Source organism: Phocoena sinus, chromosome 4 (genome assembly GCF_008692025.1).
Source record: "Phocoena sinus isolate mPhoSin1 chromosome 4, mPhoSin1.pri, whole genome shotgun sequence".
In the NCBI taxonomy this organism is placed as follows: Eukaryota; Metazoa; Chordata; class Mammalia; order Artiodactyla; family Phocoenidae; genus Phocoena; species Phocoena sinus.
In genome coordinates this window covers 91,148,387-91,168,218 of record NC_045766.1, presented here as the reverse complement: position 1 = coordinate 91,168,218, position 19,832 = coordinate 91,148,387, and positions in this window count along the sequence as shown.

The window sequence follows — 19,832 nt, the reverse complement described above, 5'->3', positions numbered from 1 at the left end:
ACACAGCAACAGGGGTGCGGAGGGCAAAGTGGAGAGATTCCAGCAAGAGGATCACGGCCAACCAGCACTCACCAGGCCGGGAGGCTTGTCTGCTCACCCGCCGAGGCGGGCGGGGCTGGGAGTTGAGGCTTGGGCTTCGGTCGCAGCGCCGGGAGAGGACTGGGGTTGGCGGCGTGAACACAGCCTGCAGGGGGTTAGTACGCCACAGCTAGCCGGGAGGGAGTCCGGGGAAAAGTCTGGAGCTGCCGAAGAGGCGAGAGACTTTTTCTTCTCTTTGTTTCCTGGTGCGCGAGGAGAGGGTTGATTAAGCACGCTGCTTAAAGGAGCTCCAGAGACGGGCGCGAGCTGCGGCTAAAAGCGCGGACCACAGAGACGGGCATGAGACACTAAGGCTGCTGCTGCCGCCACCAAGAAACCTGTGTGGGAGCACAGGTCACTATCCACACCCGCCTTCCGGGAAGCCTGTGCAGCCCACCACTGCCAGGGTCCCGGGATCCAGGGACAACTCCCCCGGGAGAACGCACAGCGCGCCTCAAGCTGGTGCAATGTCACGCCGGCTTCTGCCGCCGCGGGCTCGCCTCTCACTCCATGCCCCTCCCTCCCCCCGGCCTGAGTGAGCCAGAGCCCCTGAAGCAGCGTCTCCTTTAACCCCGTCCTGTGTGAGCGAAGAACAGACGCCCTCCGGCGACCTACGTGCAGAGGCGGGGCCAAATCCAAAGCTGAGCCCCTGGGAGCTGTGAGAACAAACAAGAGAAAGGGAAATCTCTCCCAGCAGCCTCAGAAGCAGCTGATTAAAGCTCCACAATCAACTTGATGTACCCTGCATCTGTGGCATACATGAAAAGACAACGAATCATCCCAAATTAAGGAGGTGGACTTTGAGAGCAAGATTTATTATTTTTTCCCCTTTTCCTCTTTTTGTGAGTTTGTATGTGTAGCCTTCTGTGTGAGATTTTGTCTGTATAGCTTTGCTTCCACCATTTGTCCTAGGGTTCTATCCGTCCGTTTTTTTGCTTTTTAAAATTTTTTTTCCTTTAATAATTATTTTTGATTTTAATAACTTTATTATATTTTATCTTACTTTACTTTATCTTCTTTCTTCCTTTTTTTCCTTCCTTCCCTCCTTCCTTACTTCCTTCCTCCCTCCCTCCTTTCTTTCTTTCTTTCTCTTTCTTTCTTTCTTTCTTTCTTTCTACTTCTACTAATGTTTTCTTTCTACTTTTTCTCCCTTTTATTCTGAGCCGTGTGGATGAAAGGCTCTTGGTGCTGCAGCCAGAAGTCACTGCTGTGCCTCTGAGGTGGGAGTGACAACTTCAGGACACTGGTCCACAAAAGACTGCCCAGCTCCACATATATAAAACGGCGAAAATCTCCCAGAGATCTCCATCTCAACACAAGCACTCAGCTTCACTCAACGACCAGCAAGCTACAGTGCTGGAAATCCTACGCTAAACAACTAGCAAGACAGGAACACAACCCCACCCATTAGCAGAGGCTGCCTAAAATCATAATAAGTCCACAGACACCCCAAAACACACCACCAGACATGGACCTGCCCACAAGAAAGACAAGATCCAGCCTCATCCACCAGAACACAGGCACTAGTCCCCTTCACCAGGACGCCTACACAACCCACTGAACCAACCTTAGCCACTGGGGACAGATACCAAAAACAACGGGAATTACGAACCTGCAGCCTGCAAAAAGGAGACCCCAAACACAGTAAGATAAGAAAAATGAGAAGACAGAAAAACACACAGCAGATGAAGGAGCAAGATAAAAACCCACCAGACCTACCAAATGAAGAGGAAATAGGCAGTCTACCTGAAAAAGAATTTAGAATAATGATAGTAAAGATGATCCAAAATCTTGGAAATAGAATACACAAAATGCAAGAAACATTTAACAAGGACCTAGAAGAACTAAAGATGAAACAAACAATAATGAACAACACAATAAATGGAATGAAAAATACTCTAGATGGGATCAATAGCAGAATAACTGAGGCGGAAGAACGGATAAGTAACCTGGAAGATAAAACACTGGAAATAACTACTGCAGAGCAGAATAAAGAGAAAAGAATGAAAAGAACTGAGGACAGTCTCAGAGACCTCTGGGACAACATTAAATGCACCAACATTCGAATTATAGGGGTTCCAGAAGAAGAAGAGAAAAAGAAAGGGACTGAGAAAATATTTGAAGAGATTATAGTTGAAAACTTCCCTAATATGGGAAAGGAAATAGTTAATCAAGTCCAGGAAGCACAGAGAGTCCCATACAGGATAAATACAAGGAGAAATATGCCAAGACACATATTAATCAAATTGTCAAAAATTAAATACAAAGAAAACATATTAAAAGCAGCAAGGGAAAAAAAACAAATAACACACAAGGGAATCCCCATAAGGTTAATAGCTGATCTTTCACCAGAAACTCTGCAAGCCAGAAGGGACTGGCAGGACATATTTAAAGTGATGAAGGAGAAAAACCTGCAACCAAGATTACTCTACCCAGCAAGGATCTCATTCAGATTTGATGGAGAAATTAAAACCTTTACAGACAAGCAAAAGCTGAGAGAGTTCATCACCACCAAACCAGCTTTACAACAAATGCTAAAGGAACTTTTCTAGGCAAGAAACACAAGAGAAGAAAAAGACCTACAATAACGAACCCAAAACAATTAAGAAAATGGGAAGAGGAACATACATATCGATAATTATCTTTAATGTAAATGGACTAAATGCTCCCACCAAAAGACACAGATTGGCTGAATGGATACAAAAATAAGACCCATATATTTGCTGTCTACAAGAGACCCACTTAAGACCTAGAGACACATACAGACTGAAAGTAAGGGGATGGAAAATTATATTTCATGCAAATGGAAACCAAAAGAAATCTGGAGTAGCAATTCTCATATCAGACAAAATAGACTTTAAAATAAAGACTATTAGAAGAGACAAAGAAGGACACTACATAATGATCAAGGGATCAATCCAACAAGAAGATATAACAATTGTAAATATTTATACATGAAACATAGGAGCACCTCAATACATAAGGCAAATACTAACAGCCAAAAAAGGGGAAATCAACAGTAACACATTCATAGTAGGGGACTTTAACACCCCACTTTCACCAATGGACAGATCATCCAAAATGAAAAAAATAAGGAAACACAAGCTTTAAATGATACATTAAACAAGATGGACTTAATTGATATTTATAGGACATTCCATCCAAAAACAAAAAAATACACATTTTTCTCAAGTGCTCATGGAACATTCTCCAGGATAGATCATATCTTGGGTCACAAGTGACACCTTGGTAAATTTAAGAAAATTGAAATTGTATCAGGTACCTTTTCCGCCACAACGCTATGAGACTAGATATAAATTACAGGAAAAGATCTGTAAAAATACAAACACATGGAGGGTAAACAATACACTATTTAATAACGAAGTGATCACTGAAAAAATCAAAGAGGAAATAAAAAAATACCTAGAAACAAATGACAATGGAGATACGATGACCCCAAATCTATGGGATGCAGCAAAAGCAGTTCTAAGAGGGAAGTTTATAGCAATACAATCCTACCTTAAGAAACAGGAAACATCTCGAATAAACAACCTAACCTTGCACCTAAAGCAATTAGAGAAAGAACAAAAAAAACCCCAAAGTTAGCAGAAGGAAAGAAATCATAAAAATCAGATCAGAAATAAATGAAAAAGAAATGAAGGAAACAATAGCAAAGTTCAATAAAACTAAAAGCTGGTTCTTTGAGAAGATAAAAAATATTGATAAACCATTAGCCAGACTCATCAGGAAAAAAATGGAGAAGACTCAAATCAACAGAATTAGAAATGAAAAAGGAGAAGTAACAACTGAAACTGCAGAAATACAGAGGATCATGAGAGATTACTACAAGCAACTCTATGCCAACAAAATGGACAACCTGGAAGAAATGGACAAATTCTTAGAAATGCACAACCTGCCAAGACTGAATCAGGAAGAAATAGAAAATATGAACAGACCAATCACAAGCACTGAAATTGAAACTGTGATTAAAAATCTTCCAACAAGCAAAAGCCCAGGACCAGATGGCTTCACAGGCGAATTCTATCAAATATTTAGAGAAGAGCTAATGCCTATCCTTCTCAAACTCTTCCAAAATATAGCAGAGGGAGGAACACTCCCAAACCCATTCTATGAGGCCACCATCACCCTGTTACCAAAACCAGACAAGGATGTCACAAAGAAAGAAAACTACAGGCCAATATCACTGATGAACATAGATGCAAAAATCCTCAACAAAATACTAGCAAACAGAATCCAACAGCACATTAAACGCATCATACACCATGATCAAGTGGGGTTTATTCCAGGAATGCAAGGGTTCTTCAATATATGCAAATCAATCAACGTGATACACCATATTAACAAATTGAATGAGAAAAACCATACGATCATCTCAATAGATGCAGAGAAAGCTTTTGACAAAATTCGACACCCATTTATGATAAAAATCCTTCAGAAAGTAGGCATAGAGGGAACTTTTCTCAACATAATAAAGGCCATATATGACAAACCCACAGCCAACATCATCCTCAATGGTGAAAAACTGAAAGCATTTCCACTAAGATCAGGAACAACACAAGGTTGCCCACTCGCAACACTCTTATTCAACATAGTTTTGGAAGTTTTAGCCACAGCAATCAGAGAAGAAAAGGAAATAAAAGGAATCCAAATAGGAAAAGAGGAAATAAAGCTGTCACTGTTTGCAGATGACATGATACTATACATAGAGATTCCTAAAGATGCTACCAGAAAACTACTAGAGCTAATCAATGAATTTGGTAAAGAAGCAGGATGCAAAATTAATCACAGAAATCTCTGGCATTCCTATACACTAATGATGAAAAATCTGAAAGTGAAATCAAGAAAACACTCCCTTTTACCATTGCAACAAACAAAATAAAATATCTAGGAATAAACCTACCTAAGGATACAAAAGACCTGTATGTAGAAAATTATAAGACACTGATGAAAGAAATTAAAGATGATACAAATAGATGGAGAGATATACCATGTTCTTGGATTGGAAGAATCAACATTGTGAAAATAACTCTACAACCCAAAGCAATCTACAGATTCAATGCAATCCCTATCAAACTACTACTGGCATTTTTCACAGAACTATAACAAAAATTTTCACAATTTGTATGGAAACACAAAAGACCCCAAATAGCCAAAGCAATCTTGAGAACGAAAAAGGGAGCTGGAGGAATCAGGCTCCCTGACTTCAGACTATACTACAAAGCTACAGTAATCAAGACAATATGGGATGGGCACAAAAAAAGAAAGATAGATCAATGGAACAGGATAGAAAGCCCAGAGATAAACCCACACACATATGGTCACCTTATCTTTGATAAAGGAGGCAGGAATGTACAGTGGAGAAAGGACAGTGTCTTCAATAATGGTGCTGGGAAACTGGACAGGTACATGTAAAAGTATGAAATTATATCACTCCCTAACACCATACACAAAAATAAGCTCAAAATGGATTAAAGACTTAAATGTAAGGCCAGAAACTATCAAACTCTTAGAGGAAAACATAGGCAGAACACTCTATGACATAAATGACAGCAAGATCCTTTTTGACCCCCCCTCCTAGAGAAATGGAAATAGAAACAAAAATAAACAAATGGGACCTAATGAAACTTAAAAGCTTTTGCACAGCCAAGGAAACCATAAACAAGACCAAAAGACAACCCTCAGAATGGGAGAAAATATTTGCAAATGAAGCAACTGATGAAGGATTAATCTCCAAAATTTACAAGCAGCTCATGCAGCTCAATAACAAAAAAAACAAACAACCCAATCCAAAAATGGGCAGAAGACCTAAATAGACATTTCTCCAAAGAAGATATACAGAGTGCCTACAAACACATGAAAGAATGCTCAACATCATTAATCATTAGAGAAATGGAAATCAAAACTACAATGAGATATCATCTCACACCAGCCAGAATGGCCATCAGCAAAATATCTAGAAACAATAAATGCTGGAGAGGGTGTGGAGAAAAGGGAACCCTCTTGCACTGTTGGTGGGAATATAAATTGATACAGCCACTACGGAGAACAGTATGGAGGTTCCTCAAAAAACTAAAAATAGAACTACCATATGACCCAGCAATCCCACTACTGAGCATATACCCTGAGAAAAGCATAATTCAAAAAGAGTCATGTACCAAAATGTTCATTGCAGCTCTATTTACAATAGCTCAGAGATGGAAACAACCTAAGTGTCCATCATCGAATGAATGGATAAAGAAGATGTGCCACATATATACAATGGAATATTACTCAGCCATAAAAAGAAACGAAATTGAGCTATTTGTAATGCAGTGGATAGACCTAGAGTTTGTCATACAGAGTGAAGTCAGAAAGAGAAAGACAAATACCGTATGCTAACACATATATATGGAATTTAAGAAAAAAAATGTCATGAAGAACCTAGGGGTAAGACAGGAATAAAGACACCGACGTACTAGAGAATGGACTTGAGGATATGGGGAGGGGGAAGGTAAGCTGTGACAAAGCAAGAGAGAGGCATGGACATATATACATTACCAAACGGAAGGTAGATAGCTAGTGGGAAGCAGCCGCATAGCACAGGGAGATCACCTCGGTGCTTTGTGACCGCCTGAAGGGGTGGGATAGGGAGGTTGGGAGGGAGGGAGACGCAAGATGGAAGAGATATGGGAACATATGTATATGTATAACTGATTCACTTTGTTATAAAGCAGAAACTAACACACCATTGTAAAGCAATTATACTCCAATAAAGATGTAAAAAAGAAAAAAAAGCAACATTGTAAATAAACTACACTTGAAAATATTTTTTAAATGCAAAAAATTTTTTTAATTAATTTTATTGTGTGTGCGTACCACAGGTTCAATATATAAATTATGTCAAATTGATTTCATTGTTTTTCAAAATAAAGAATTTTTGATATTTAAAAAAAAAACTGATTTTTTAGAAACTCTAAACAATAAAGCTTTCTTTATCTCTACTTGTAATTCACTGTCCTGATATTTTTCCTTACTTTTATTGAAGATCATCTTTGTATGCAAATAAGCATTCATATAAGTCTTACTACTCATCATCTCACCACCTATAAATTATGAGGAGCTTATTATGTACTATGTGCATGTGCAAGTTTATAACATAAGTTTGAACAAAAATTTGATTTTTTTTCCTTAATGTGCAAATGTAACATGTTAAAAATTGTTCTGCAGTACTAACACCATATCTAAGAAAAAAATTAATGAATGATTTATCTTCAGGTAGTTTATCTTCCACAGCTATTCAATCAGAAGGATATTCAAAAAAGGGTACTTTCCTTTCCTTTCTGATTATTATTCTGTTTTAATGCTCAATTTCGATTCAAGTTTTATCACTCCCTCCCTCCCCATTCTTCCTTCCTTCCTTCTCTCACTCACTTCCTCTTTCCTTTTCTTTCTTCTTTTAAGTATTATTCTATTTTAAATAAATAGAACAATAATTTAAAATTCTATTTAAATTTCAGTTTCTTTTTTTTTCTTCATTTTTGTCTTTCATTTTATAAATCAGGTCATAAACATCCCTTGAAAAGGAAAAGCACAGAATATATATTCTTCTATCCTCTTAGAAAAAAAGTATTCAAAAGATGGGTAAGTGTCAAAGTCTTTAAAGTACCTTAAACACATTTGGGACACATAGGTCAACTTGATGGAACACCATTTCATTGTTTTCAAAATGTATGAGCTAAAGCAGGAGGTATTATTTCAGAGAAAAGGGAAAAAAAGATTGAGAGCAAGAACAATAATGAATTACATGCAAGAGCAATGATGAATTACATGTGCCTATAATAAAGTCTGTTAGCAAAGAAGTCTAGATCCTATCAATCTAATGAAGAAACATTAAAAAAGAATTCAAGAAAAAAAAAGAATTCAAGGACCTGCTTCAAAAACATGAATTTTTCAAATTTTACTTCACAGAATTTATTTTATTTTAGATTCTTATCATTTTTACCTTACCAGAAGTTAAATTATGAAATATTGGATACTCCTTCCCTTGACACATTTTGATGGCCTTGATAGAGGAATGATATTTATTATTATATTACTCCAAAAAAGGAGAGATTTTTCACAGAAAGATTTCCATAAGATTCTCAGTTTTTATCATTACAGCAGAGACCCTAAAAATGTCATTACCATGGAAACAGATATTTAAAATTGCAGACCAAAAGAAATAGAATGATACCTAAATTAAGGGTCAGGATATGGATCTACAGAAAAGTACAGTATCCTCTATATTACTGGCCACCACAGCAAGGATGACCAAACTATAAAATGACATATCTATAGAGAAGGTAAATTGGGCAATTAGCATTGCCGTATTTACTATCCAACACATTTAAAAGAATTTAATATCACTTGTAAAATTTTACAGACAATTAGACAAGGGTTGTGATCCTCTATTAGCTATAATGATGCTTATCATTATTGTTTACATTGATTGAGCATTTATCTGCCTAGCACAACCTTTTCTCTACCAAGGCCACTGAAAAGAATTCTGACTCCGTGCATTTTACAGGGAGGAGAGGCCTAGTGGAACTGACAGACCTCCACGTTCCAACACCATATTGGGCTCACAGGACGATGAGATCTACATCTTTGGACTGGTCTAGTGACAGAAGGCTGTAACCCCTGATTAACTGTGCTTCATAAACTTGCAATGACTGTTACCATGCAGAGGTAATGGGTACTCTGCATTTTAATAAAGATAAGAGTAATCCTCAGCAGTCTGCCTTAGTGTCATTAATGTTGCTGCATAACTTGGGATCATGAAATACAGAATGAAAAAGAAGAGAGGAGCATAGAGAAAAAAGAAGACCCATTTGAATTCTCTTGAAATTGCACCTGCTCTTTCACTCAGTATCAGTACAAGTATATCCCAAGCAGTGGATACAGAAAAACCTGAAATATTCAATGCTGGTTGGTGAAACCTTTTGAAGGATTAGGACAATAGTTTCAAGGATTTCCTGACTTACAATAAAGAGCTAACTGCATTGTTAGAAAGGACAGGCAAGGTGATAATGACTTTCCTGAAAAGTCTTGGGGAAAAATTGAAGAATTAATTGAGATTCAGAAAGATATTTGCTAATGAAGAGTTATTAGACTGTACTATACTATAACATCATAGATATAGATATCTATATACATCTATACATCAATCTATCTATATCTATATTCCATCTATCCCATACATCCTATCTATCATGTATCTACATATCTGTCTATCTAAGTATCTATCTAGATTCTATTAACCTAGATAGATGATGATAGATAGATGATAGAATGTATGGGTAATTTAAAACCTACACTCCCTTCTAATTTGGCCCTATATAGAAAGTGACAACATTGTATATTTCTTAAATTTAGCCCCGACTCACTATCTTTATGAGGTTGATAAGTTGAGTATGACAAAGACAGATGACACACCTCTATCATAAGCTGTTTTGGAAAGCATATAACCTAAGAGGCAATGCCACAGACATAAAATTATTAAACTGTTCTCTGCAAGTGATAGGGCTCCTTCTATAATTCTAATATGTATTTGGATTTATCACAGCTTAAGGGCCCGTTTTCAGACTCAAAGATGATTCTTGATTTTCCTTTCCATACTGGCTTTTATGTTAGCTTATAGTTTTAACTCAGCTTCCCCTAATGTTAATATCTTTTATAAACCATTATCAAATCAGGAAATTAACAGATGCAATACTATTAATTAAACACACATCTTGTTCAAATTTCACTAATTTGTCACTAAACTCCTTTTTTCCATTCTAGTATTTAACCCAGGATTCCACATTGTATTTACTTGTGTCTCCCTAGTGTCCCCAAGTCTCACATGACCTTGACACTTTGGAAGAGTACTGCCTCGTTATTTTATTTAACTTGGACTTGTCTGTTTTCTCATGATTAGATTGAGGTTATGTATGTTGGCAAAAATACCACAAAAGTGGTGAAGCCTTCTCAGTGCATTCTATCAGGAGATATATAATATAGATGATGCTGATACAGGTTTAACTTTGTCACTTGGTTAAGGTGATTTCTACCACGTCTCCACTGTAAAGTTACATTATAATTATGTTATAAATTCTATCATTATTGTTTTTCTTTTGCTCAAAATGTTCCAGCTTTGGCAACTGAGAGTTCCTTTCAAAACATCTTCAACCACTTTCAACACTTCCTTATTTTCTGGCACCGCAAGATATTCCAAGCTTCTCGTATTTTTTTTTCCCTAGTCCTGGAAGCAACTATTTCTCCAAGGAGCACTGGCTTCCATTATTAGAGAATGACTTTTAGAAACCATAATCTCAGCACTAGGTGTGCTCTTTACTACAGAGATTTCATTGCATTTCTTCTAGGCACTCCACATAGAAAGTTAGAAAATATATTTATAAACAATAACCCATGTATACACATCTACATTTAATTTTCTACATGTGTATCTATGTACCTATCAATCTATCTATGTATCCTGTGAGTTGACACTCCTACCTCATATTCCAATCCATCAGAGTTTTTTCAAGCCTTCCCATTTTCCTTATCTATCTATCTATCAATCATTTATCTATATCATCTTCCTCCATCAGTGAGTTACCTGGTTTTCATTATCTACAATAAATTTGCTTATTTGTTCAATCCTACTATATAAAAATATTTTCAGAATTGATAACCCATACTCTTGCAAAGAAAATATTAATAACTAGAGTACAGTACTGAAATGGTTTATTTTTCTTTAGTCTTGAGTCAAAATACTTCTTTCCAATTTCTTCTAGATTAGTTCATCCCTTCCCAATTCTCTTTGGTGTGGTTGTATGTCATGGATGACCTAAAATTAAGGCTCAGTACTACATGCTGCCTTGACATCTGGTAAAGTCAGGATGGCTCAAATAGCCTAATGACAAGTTTCCCTCCTCACTCTGTGCCCTAACCCAGTGACCTCCTTATCACGGGAGCAGGTGCAGTTCCTGCTTATCCCTGAGGTTTCAGGTCCCTGCCAGGCAGAGGAATTATTCAAACAAGCCAATCACATCCTCCCATGGGAACCAGGGGACTCTATATGGATTTGTTTACCTTTCCTAATTTTTATGGTATTGGGTTGTTTGTTAAAGTTTCCTATTTCACCAACGTCCAGATATTTTAGCAGATTTTGTTTGTCTGGTAGTGGGGAAAGGGCTGATGAGTTCCCTTTTATTCATAGTACCCTGCATTTCCCACTTCTGCTTTTTTCCCCCTTCACCACCCAATGGCTAAAATGTATTTCTCCATTTTTGGATTCTTTCTTATGCCCCAGAGCTATACCTTTTAAAGACAGCCCTCTAATTTATAAATATTTTGTGGTCCCTCCCCTATGATTCATGCTCCTAACTGCCCAGAGCTTTTTCAGTAATTTCAGACTTAGAACGGTCTAGTCTTTCATACAATAATTTTAGATTAACTTTAGGTCCCTTCTCTCATTTTCTTTTTCTGTCTTCCCTGCAGTTTTTCATGGTTTACCTTTGCTCACCAAAAAGCCTAGAAGCAGGGCAGGGATGTGTCAGAGTGTGCTAGGTCATACAATAGGATTGGTGATTTTTTTCTCTTTATTCATAGTTGTTTTGAAGTTTCAGCATTCTCTGTCTTCAAGTTATTCTGCGGGGATGATTTTTGTTAGCTCTTTTTCCCTCTTCTTGTACTTTTTGGTATTATTATTGGGAGACACATAGCTAGGTGTCTGTAATTGCCTTCAGTCCTCAATCATGTTTTATAACATTTCTAAAGTTATATAATTTTTTATAACTAGTGTTTCCTGTGCCAACAATTTAATATTCCTATCTCTGTCTAACTCATTTGGTTGGGGGGTAATTGCTGCTAATAAAGATTTTCCAGAGAAACTGATTCAGAAACTGCTTAGTGTAGATATGCCTACAGAAAAAAAAAGTAGTGATACCCTTGACAGTCAATATAACCAGTTCTCTTTGTAAAACTTAAATATTAATCCTGTCTGACACCGTCTGGAGATGAGAAAAGGCTAAACAAGTACCAACTAAACAGAATGTCTTCATATGCATCCATTACTTCTAGTTGTGTGCTTCTTAATATTCTGTTTCATGAAGCACACAGAAATGAATATTAGAAATAAAGATCCATGACTGTCACTGACATGTAGGAAAAGATAACGTGTTAACCCACGTGAGCTTGCAGTAGAATAGTTTCAGGTCAGTAATTGTTTGTTTCTTGAAATCAAGGAGTTTGGTGAGTTTGACAGATTTCCCATTTTTACATATATTCAGCTCCCAGCTTGCAGTGGCACTAGTGAGAAGCTGCATTTCCTTTGTTTGCAGTAGAAGAGACTGATAAGGCCTCACTTCTCTTTGACCTTTTGCCATGGAAGGCTGCTCTGATTTCAACTTGCCACGCAGTAAATGTATGCGTCAGTTAACAAGGATGTAAATTTTTAAATGTGTATTTCAGCCTTAATCCATCAACCTCACTGGGAATACAATTTAGCTTGCATTCCCTCCTGAAAGTGATTTACAAAAATGATTTACGTGCTTCACATATTTGTACATCTGACATCATGCGAAGTATGGAACAATTTACAGATGTGCAAAATGTTCCACGAAAAGCCTAAAATGCTGTTAACAATCTGGTTGGAAACGAACCGAGATGGGAGAGATTTATCAAAACTGAAGGTTGATGAAAGAAGTCACAAATCAAGAACTATCAAATTATGTCATGTTACTTAGCTTCTGCTTACAAGTAGCTAATGGCAAAGGGTTAGGTGAGGATTGGAAACAACTGGGTATTATTAATAGGTGACCAACAAAAAATAGTCATTTTAAAATCATTGTACATTTGATTATTTTATCAAAATTATCTAATTTCTAGATTCCAGCTAAATCAATGGCACATTTAGAAAAATCTTTCTGCAATATTTTAGGTAATACAATTGCTCCTACGTGTCACACTTCAAGACACTAAGATGAAACTTAGAATCAATTTAGTCAAAGACCAACCAGCCATTAATCACTAGACTATGTGAAACAGCACAAAAAGAAAAAAAAAAGATTTTCTTAGTCGATTCAAAGAGGAGTTCACATTTTAAGCACTGGGAGCAATTAAAATCTCTGAAAGACCAGGGCATCCAAATGACCAATATATCTCTAAGTTGATACACTAAAGCTCTTAAAAGTGTCATAACAAACATTGTCATATTAAAAATATTTTATGAGGCAGTTGGATTCTGGAGGAATTGTAGGAAGTCATAGCTCAGGCTCAGGAAATGTCTTTTCTGTTCTCACACTAAGCTTTGGAGGCCAGATCGACATTGCTGAGTTGGGATAACACTAAAATGGGCAGTTTATCCATATTCCTCAAGAAAAATGTCCAGTAACATGAAAATTTTCAGTTAATAGAGAAGCATCTCTCTGAATTATTTTCCCAGTTTTTCTTGGTATTTTAATAGATGGTTTGGATCTATTTTGTTTTCTTTTCTCTAAGAACTCTTTTATTTCAAGGTAAGATGATAGCTACTTATTTGTAAAGAGAATTTCATTTCAACTTATTTGTTATCAAACATATGGACTAAAACAGAGGACTAAAGTGAATACTTTTGTTTGCAAGCTTGCTTAGGAAGAATTATATTTTTCACCGTACAGCCTGCCTCATCACTCTCTTTGTGTATTAAGTGTATGTATTCTCATAAAAATAAAACTTATTTTATTATTTTTATATACTGAACTTTTCAGCTATAATTTCCTTCAGTCTGCAATAGCTATATATTGAATTCATGAACTTCTGAGAATTATGTTCTTTCTTTGGTCATATACAATCAAAAAAATACCATTCCTTACTAAAACAATGTGAACCATTTTTGAACTTATATAAACAGAGAGTAGAAAAGTGCCAGAAGCTGGGGGGTGGGGGGTGGTGTTGGGAAAGTAGGGAGAGGTTGGTAAAAGGGTACACACCTTCAGTTATAAAATGAATAAGGTCCAAGCACCTAAAGTATAACATGGTGACTATAGTTGATAACACTGTATTGAATAACTAAAATTTCCTAAGGAAGTAGAATTTAAATGTTCTTAAAATAAATTGATAGACACATAAATGAGGTGATGGATATGTTTAACTCGATGGAGGGGAATCTTTCACAATGTATACATATATGAAATCATCACATTGCACCAATTAAATATCTTCTTTGTCAATTATATGTCAATAAAGCTGGAAAAAATTTCAAGTGGCACATTTTTAATGAAAATCCTATGTTCCTTACAATATTTTAATACATTTATTTATATCCTGTTCATATTTAGAATAAGGCAAGATATGATTTTAGTGAAAAATAATAATGCTGCCTGCTTCTGTAATGCCTTGGTAGTTACCAGGAATCAATAGAGACTGAAGAAAAAGAAACCTAAAAAAATGATTAAAGCTAACAAACCAAAATATTTAATAAATGTGTCAAGATTGGCATCACCAACACTTACTTACCAATCTCTGAATGCTGAATATTTTGCATAATGTTTAGTCCTAAATATAAGAAATGTAATTTTCAGTATATGGGCCTTATATGCTTTTTGGTAAATATAATGTTAACTTTTGTCATGTCTTTACAGTACTGTAAATGTTAATTTTACTTTCAATTTTCAATTGTTCATTGTCTAACTACAGAAATACATTTTTTTAAATATTGATTTGTATTGTGTAACATGCCTTAACACTTACTAGTTCTATGAGCTTTTTCATAAATTCCTTATGTTTTTCACATATACAATCAATTCATAATAAAAGCAAAATAAAAACAATTTTATTTGTCCTTTTTAATTTGTTTGCCTCTTATTCTTGCCTTATTGCACTGGCTAGGACCCCACCTCCCCAGTATAATGCTGAACATCTACCTTGACTTTTTCTTGATTTTAGAAAAATCAAGGGTAGTGGATGAAATAGTGTTCCTCCAAAATTCATATCCATCTGGGACCTCAGATTATGACATCACTTAGAAATAGGATCTTTGCTTATGTAATAAAGTAAGAATCAAGATGAGATAGAGTGAATTAAGGTGGACCCTGAATCCAATGACAGTATCCTTATAGGAAATGGAAAATTATACACAAAGACACACACACAGGAAGCAAGCATGTAAAGATGGAGGCAGAGATAGGAGTTAGGATACCACAATCCAAGGAATATCAAGGGCTACCAGAAGCTGAAAGAGGCAGGAAAGGTTTCTTCCTAGAAACGTCAGAGGGAGCAAGGCCTTGCTGACATGTTGATTACAGCCTCTGACTTTCAGAACTATGAGAGAATAGATTTCTATTGTTGTAAGCCACCAAGTTTATACTAATATATTACAGCAGCCTTAGGCAATGAATGCAGGATGGAACCATTTTGTCTTTCACCATTAAGTATTATGTGTGCTATTGAGTCTTCATAAATGTAGGGCCTGGATTTTAAAAGGCAATACGCCCGAGAAGAGGCAAAAAATCTTGGGCCCAATTGGGGTCAGAGATATTGCACAGAAGGGCATGCTCAGATGAATTAGCCAGGACAAAAATACAACCTGCAGAAAGTTAATGGCAGCATTTTCCAGTCTTGATCTCAGTTCCAGAAAAACAGAAAGAATTTTTAAAAGCATATGTCTCCTCCAACACAGAATAGACAAAACAATCTTGAAAAACACAAAGTTGGAGGATTTACATTCTTGATTTCAAAACTTAGTACAAAGCTACAGTAATCAAAACAAGGTGGTGCTCACACTAGGATTGAGTGCTGACACTAGGATTGACACATAGAACAATGGCACAAGGATTAGAATTGAGAGTCCAGAAATAAAGTCACACATTTACGTTCAATTCGTTTTCCACAAGGATGCCAAGACCATTCGATGGCGAATGAATAGTCTTTTCAACAAATGGTGCTGGGACAAGTGAATATCAACATACTAAAGAATGAATTTGGACTCCTACTTCATACTATGTATAAAAATTAACTGAAAATGGATCAAAGGCCTAGATGTAATAGTTAAAACTATAAACTCTTAGAAGGAAATATAGGCGAAAACCTGCCTTATCTTGGATTAGAGGATAGTCTTATAACACAAAAAGCACAAATAACAGAAGAAAAAATAAATTAGACTTCATCAAAATTAAAATCTTTTGTGTGTCAAAGGGCACGATCGAGGAAGTGAAAAGACACAGAATGAAAGAAAGTATCCGTAAACTATCTGATAAAGGTCTAATATCCAAAATGTATAAATAAGTCTTACAATCCACACCAAAGAGACAGATAACTAAAAATTGATCAAAGGACTTAAATAGACATTTCCCCAAAGAAGATATACTACAAATAACCAAAAAGCACATGAAAAGATGCTTAACATTATTAGTAACTAGGAAAAAAACAAATCAAAACCACAATGAGATACAACTTCATACCCACTAGGATGGCTATTAAGGAAAAAACAAATCAAAAAAATAACAAATAGTAGTGATGATTTGGACAAATTGGAACTCTCATACATTGCTGGTGGAAAGGTATAATGGTGCAGCCATTGTGGAAAATCATTTGGCAGTTCTTCAGAAAGTTGAATGTAAAATAACCATATGACCCAGCAATTCCACTCCTAGTTTTATACCAAGAGAATTGAAAACATATATTCAAAAGAAGTTGTACATGCATGTTCACAGCAGCATTAATTCACAATACTCAAATAGTGGAAATAACTCAAAGGTCCATCAACTGATTAATGGATAAACAAATGTAGTATTTCCATGCAATAGAATGATATTTCATAAAAAGAATGAAGTACTGTTATGTGCTACAACATAGATGAACATTGAAAATACTACTGTAAATTAAAGAAGGTGGAGACAAACGGCCAAATAGTGTACAGTTCCATTTATATTAAATATCTAGAATAGGCAAATCAATAGAGACAGAAAGTTGATTAGTGGTTGCTAGGGGATGGGAGGAGGCAAAAATTGGGACTAACTGCTAATAAGGACAGAGTTTCTTTTTGGGGTGATAGAAATGCTCTGAGAATAGACAGTGATGATGAGTGCATAATATAATGAGTATACTAAAATCACTGACATATTAATAACAAGTACATGTCTTCTTCGAAATTTCTAATAATAAAATTTCATGTGTTTGGGGTTAGAAATTATACTACCTGTATCTCACCCCCCAAAAAAGAGATAAAACTTTAATTTACATAATGGGGGTAGTATTTGACTTATTCTTAGATGAATATTGCAAATTCTATGTGTAAGTATTGATTTTCACAAGAAAAACCAAAAACATAAAGCTGAAAATGACATAAAGGTACAAAGATGTCTCTATTAATAGATTATATAATTCCTTTCATACCTAAAGAATTCTTACTACAGAAAAACTTGCTAGAATTAATAAGTGAATAAAGCAAAGTAACAGAATACAGGATAATATAAAAATAAATAATATCCCTATTATGTTAGAGATAAACATTTGCAAAATAAAATTAAATTACATGTACCACTTCTGATAACCACAAAACATAAAATTATTAGAAAAATAAATTTATTAAACAATGTACAAGATCACTCCACTAGATTAGTGAAGCCCTCACGGTATATTGTAGCCCATTTACTGGCTTTCCCAGCTTCGTGCTCAGTCATATCATACCAGTAACTACTAGAAATGAGTCATAGGATTATTTATCTCACAGAAATTGGCAAATGCTACACATGAGAGCTGTATATTCTAGAGAGTAGGTTATTAAATATTTATCAGCATAGCCAGGGAGAATACTTAAATAAATGAAGAGATATTTAATGTTCATGGATTAGAAGATTCAAAATAGGTTAATCATCAATAAGTTGATTTATAGATTTCATGCCCATTCAAGTCTAAATTCAAGCAAGCTTTTTTGATGGAAAATGACAAAATTGTTTTAAAAAATGTAGATAAAAATATAAAAGACCTAGAATAACCACAACAGAATTATAAAAGAAGAATAAAATTAAAAGACTTCTAAGGGCACAAAATACATTAATCATTGATAAACTGGCCTTTATAAAATAAAGAATACTCTGCTTTTCAAAAGACAATGTTAATGAATGAAAAGACAAGCAAAAATACTGTTTAAAAACATGTAATACATACATCTAAGAGAAGAGTAATATCAGGACATGAAAAGTACACTGATAATACAACGATGAAAGGACAAGCGATACAATAAAAATAGGTAAATGATTTCAACAGGCACTTATCAAATAAAACAATGGTAAATGCACAAAAAAGGTATTTAATGTTATTAGATTTCAGAGAACCATAAATTTAAATCACAATGAAATAAAATATTAAATTACTAGACTATCTAAAATAAAAGGTAGTGACGATATAAGCATCAAAGTATGATAGCGATACTGAAACTCTCAGAGATTATTTATGGGAATGTGAAATAGTATAAACACAAGAAAATTTCCCATACACTTAAATAATTACCTTATCTCTGACCCATAATTCCACCCAAAGAGAAATACTATTATTTACCAAATAGAAATACTAGTATCATCACAAATATGTCTCATGACATATTAAAACACAGGTGAACATGACACCAAAATATTGAAAGAAACATCTAAAGATGAAAGTAGCACAGAAACAAAAAGAAAAAATAAAATATGTGAAAATGAGGTGAAGCAAAGATTAGAAGATCCAACACAGATCTAAGGAGAAAGAAGCCATATTAGAAGAAATAGTGGCTAAGAATATTTCAAAAGTGATAAAAAACACCAATGATCAGATTCAAGATTTCCACCAGACAATGTGGTGAAAATGCACAAGACCAAAAGCAAGGTCAAGATTTAGAAGCAATCAGAGGAAATTGCAGTTGGACAGTCACTTAACTTTTTAATATCAACAACAGCAGCAAAAATGAGAAATGGTATCTCACTGTGAAGAGTGAAGAGAAGTTATATTATTTTTATAACTTTTTTAGGCAAAATTGGAGTTTTTACCACCAGAAAACCTTCACTAAGAGACATTTCTATAGGAAGTACTTTAGGAAAAAGATTTCAGAAGGAAAGTATAAGATTCAAGAATGAATAATCATGAACAAAAATCACAATATTTGTTTGGTTAAATCTTAAACATTAACAATATAAAACAATAAAATATAATTTGTGGGGCAAAACAAAGTCAGCAGGGACGGGGAAGGGTAAGCCGGGACAAAGTGAGAGAGTGGCATGGACATATATACACTACCAAACGTAAGATAGATAGCTAGTGGGAAGCAGCCACATAGCACAGGGAGATCAGCTCGGTGCTTTGTGACCACCTAGAGGGGTGGGATAGGGAGGGGTGGGAGGGAGGGAGATGCAAGAGGGAAGAGATATGGGGACATGTGTATATGTATAACTGATTCACTTTGTTATAAAGCAGAAACTGACACACCATTGTAAAGCAATTATACTCTAATAAAGATGTTAAAAAAAAAGTCAGCAAAGAACATTTGACTAAAATAGCATGTGAATTGGGATGAATTAAATGAAGTTAAAATACTCTTAGATGTTTGTTTAGTTTACGAAGAATGTAACAATAATAATTAATTTTAGATTTTATTGTATTTAATGTATATCAAAATTTCTAGAATAACCACTAAAAGATTATTAATAGACTAAATGATACTAGAACAATACTAGAATAATATACTAAAAAAATGTGTACAGCTTCCAAATCAATAA